Raw genomic sequence first — 4,296 nt, 5'->3', positions numbered from 1 at the left:
TAGTGCCCTCGTGCATGAAGGCTTTAAACAAATATAGTTAAAACAAGAATAAACCGGATTAAGTCACTAGTTAACTTCGTGAATCACTTATTATGAATATAGTTGCCAACTAGATACTGTCAATATGACCGCACGTGTAATATTTTTAACAAATATTTCTTATAGAATATTCTGGTAGAAACCGATCGAATCCAGTGTAGATAATGAGATGTCACGATATTCCAGCCAGTTTGTCCTACTAATATCAGAAACGCAGGAGTTTGTGTGTAAGGATGTTTTTTCATCTTTCACGCAAAAACAACAACGGATTTAGACGAAACTTGGTACACAGATAGTTTATGGTTAACAAATTGGATGGTTCATTGTTCATTGATGGCACATTTTAACTGTGAGGCAACTCTTTGTCTTAAGGACCATTTTAAAGCAACATAAAGAATTACCTTTTGATCCGAAAATCTGTGAATATAGAAAAGCTAAACCAGTGTGCAATGTATCCCGATTCACATACAGCTGGACACAAAATTTCTACCCTTTCCTTGGCCCACATTTGTATAATAACATAAATAAACGAATTAAGATCTATCCGCTGACAAATAAAAAATGTAAAAAAAGAACATGTATGTGGCTACAGGAACTTGACTACAATGCTACTGAAAGTCTGCTTAAACCCTTAAAATAAAATATTATCTACCATAAAAAATGCGCTCCCAACACAAATCTACACACGAACACATACACACACCCACACATAAACACACATAAACGCACATACAGTTTTAATATATTGTAAGTTTTTTTATCATTTTTTATGTACTACTTTAATTATTATTTTGTTTGTATATTCTTGTCCTGTTTTTTATTATTTTATTTAATTTCTGTGTTCAATTTACTTACTGTTAATACTCATCCAAATAATCACCTTTGTCAAAGGATTTGAAAGGATGCTTTCCTTTGTTTTGTAGATAATGTTTAAAAACTTCATTTTATTCTCAAAATGCTTTGTTTTTTTTTTTTTTTGTCTTAATGTTTCAAAAAATGTGTTGAAAATTTTAAATTTTTTATAATTTTTTTTATTGTATATATTTTTTTTTTCTCTTTTCCCTTTTCGCTGCTCTCTTTATTTTTCTAAATTTGCATTGTTTGTAGTTAAATACAAAATATAATGTGTATAATACTGGTGATCTGTGGCACAGGTTTTACCTAAAACAGACTCCAGTCTCTATGTCATATACAACACTTTTATGTAACCATAATTTTCTGATGATGAGAAAAATAAAGACATTTTTGATTTTTTTTTGGTTCTGCACGGATAGCTAAGTCACCAGCCAGCTGGTTGAGGTCACCAAGCTAAAGCCACTGCGCGTCGTGTCGCGGCCTCGATCCCCGCGTATTACACGCTATTGTGTGATCTAGCAATGCTTGTCTTGAGTCTGGGTGTCTCGGGCATTTAACTTGAATGTTTGTGAAAACCCCCGCTATAGGTTTATTTAATAACCATCGTGCGGGAGTTGTTTTTTTTTTTATAAAAAAGAAATACCTTTTTAAGGGATTTTCGACTTCATGTTCATTTTTGTACGTCGGTTTAACCGTTTCGGTCACTGTTTTCCGCAAACGTTACTCTGCGAAATAACTAGGTAGGTAAAGAGAAAACAAAACATTTGTTTTCATTAGATTTCTCACTTTAACATAAGGTATCAGGAAATCTGCAGGTTACCTAGTTAAAATGGATATTAGGTAACGTTCTCCATTCAAATAAGTTGAAATTAAAATAAAAGTATCAAAATAAGTTTCAGTGAAATACAAAAAGCGGCTCCGATTCTGCGGTGGCCCATGAGGGGATCGAACCCGCGACCTTCGCGTTGTTAGCACGACGCTCTAACCAACTGAGCTAATGGGCCACATGAACATTGATGTGAAAAAGCTGTGTAGTATCTTAACAAGACCCCGATTCTGCTATTTACAACGGCCGATAAATGAATGGCAATTGAATTAAATTTGAAATTAATCCTATTCTCTTGAGCTTTATGCCAACACAATAATTGAAAATTTATTTTAATTACCTTAAGTGTACCGTCCCACACTTTCTAATTATTGTGTAGAAAAAATGCTTAAGATAAAACGAAAAGTGTCGTTTTGAGCCAATTTACATTCATTCATCGGCCATTGGGGCCCTGTTCCGAAAATTCTGTGGACATTTAACTTTTTCCTTACAAATAGAAAACCTGTCAAGTGCTATTCATGTTTGTGACTCGTAGTGGGTCAACCCCTAGTGGGCTTCGCATAAAGAAAAACAAATTCGTAACAAAAAATGTGACCCATCAAATCCATGATTGTACCGACCATAGCTTAACCTCGATGTTTTTTTCATTATTTGCTGGTGCATCTTTTGAGTATGGAACCCTAGAAATCATTTGTATTTGCATTTGTGAAAATAAAATACAAGTATATTTTAACTCTGTACCACATAACAAATTATATAATAAACGCCAAAAAGTAATAAAAATACGTTTAAGTACAAATGGGATTACCATTATCATCGGGTGGTACGAGTATTAAGAATAAAGATTATTTGTTAACTTGAAAAGGGTTTTTATGTAAAATTATTGTTAATATTCGATTTAAAATATTCTTTTTCAAGTTTTAGGAAGCAGCTATGCTGTCTTTTATAAGCAAGATGATGTTTAACACACAAGTTAGTCTCTCCAGTCTCCTCTCAGTTCAATCATTCTCTTCATAGATGGCGCTAGTGGTCTGAAAGCGAAGCTGCTCGTATTAGAAGGTCTGTGAATTGTTTGCTACAATTATTTTTGATAATGAGAGTCAAAAAAGTACGTAGTATTTGAAATGAATATACAGACTAGACTGAACGAATAGCCGACTGATGACTGCACAAAACTCACTGTATGCGACGCGTAGCGGGTCGAACCCCAGTAGCATTATATGTGATTCACGAATACATATTTTAAGTTTGCATGTCTTTATGCAAATGACTTGAATGTTTATAAAACGTGAATCCAGACAGGATTTAGTGCTTTAGTTCGAGTTACATGATGATGATGCCTTTATTCTGCAAATATGGACATTCGGTATTCACAAAGATGACATGACCATATTCAACACACGTGCTACGAGTAGTCATTGTGCTACGCGTAGTCAATACTACCACGCGTAGTAGCTGACGAGGACCATCGAATAGCTTAACGTTTTCGTGTTTAATTAACATTAACAGGTACCCAGTGTTAACTTTTCTAAATGGCATCTTTTTATGGGTCTGTAATACAGTGAAATCAAATGTCTTGTGACGTCACTTACCAGTACGCTTTTTACTAGCATGTGATGTTAGCAACCTTAAATCCTTTCAATCTTGCTTACTTTTAATTATGTCATAAAGTTAAAATTATGTATTAAATATTTATTTGAAATCTGACGGACTATACAGATTTATATTATTTGATTTAGTCAAATACCCTTTTCCATACATTTGGGTCATTACTTTAAAAATGTCACTTGTCTAAGAGCGCAGATGGTCTAAAAGACAAATTGTAGCCGTGTAAGATATGAGACACGTTTTGGCGAATAATTCACGGAATACGTTACATTATTTATATTTAAGAATGTATATTTTAATGTTAATAAATGTATTAATAAAGATCTGTTTGGTTCTATTTCATTTAATATATTTTTTCTTTTATGTAACGAAACCCCTATCACTAAGTTCCTCCGACGGTTCCACTATCTGTCTGTTCGTCCTTCACTAGTCTTTCGTCGCCTAGCCAATTTGTTTTTCTTTAGCCTATCAGTACGGAATCCTCAATGTCGCGAGTCCAACTCGGACTTGACCGGTTTAATTACTTTCATTTTAGACATAATCGGTTGAGTAAAAACCTAAGTCTTTGGAGCCAAATATACATGCTAAAGTAATTACTGCATACACAAGGCAACGCAAATATCGAATTATATACCAAACAAAAAGCTTTCAAGATGCATTCGAACCACAAAATGTTTGTATGGTAGTATTTATTAAGAATAATTAAAATCAAGTACCAAAGACTTAGTGCCCTCGTGCATGAAGGCTTTAAACAAATATAGTTAAAACAAGAATAAACCGGATTAAGTCACTAGTTAACTTCGTGAATCACTTATTATGAATATAGTTGCCAACTAGATACTGTCAATATGACCGCACGTGTAATATTTTTAACAATTATTACTATAGAATATTCTGGTAGAAACCGATCGAATCCAGTGTAGATAATGAGATGTCACGATATTCCAGCCAGTTTGTCCTACTAATAT

The 4,296-nt window shown here is 33.6% G+C and overlaps 1 non-coding gene across 1 annotated transcript; it reads right to left on the bottom strand.

Annotated features, from left to right (window-relative positions):
* Positions 1-1,824: 1,824 nt before the first annotated feature.
* Positions 1,825-1,898, bottom strand: Trnav-aac. The gene has a single exon. It is a non-coding gene; the product is annotated as a tRNA-Val (tRNA).
* Between the last annotated feature and the right edge of the window lie 2,398 nt (positions 1,899-4,296).

The sequence above is a fragment of the Trichoplusia ni genome, unplaced genomic scaffold (genome assembly GCF_003590095.1).
Source record: "Trichoplusia ni isolate ovarian cell line Hi5 unplaced genomic scaffold, tn1 tig00003447, whole genome shotgun sequence".
NCBI classification, from domain to species: domain Eukaryota; kingdom Metazoa; phylum Arthropoda; class Insecta; order Lepidoptera; family Noctuidae; genus Trichoplusia; species Trichoplusia ni.
The sequence above is the reverse complement of the archived record's forward strand: the minus strand, read 5'-3'. Positions and strand labels throughout refer to the sequence as shown.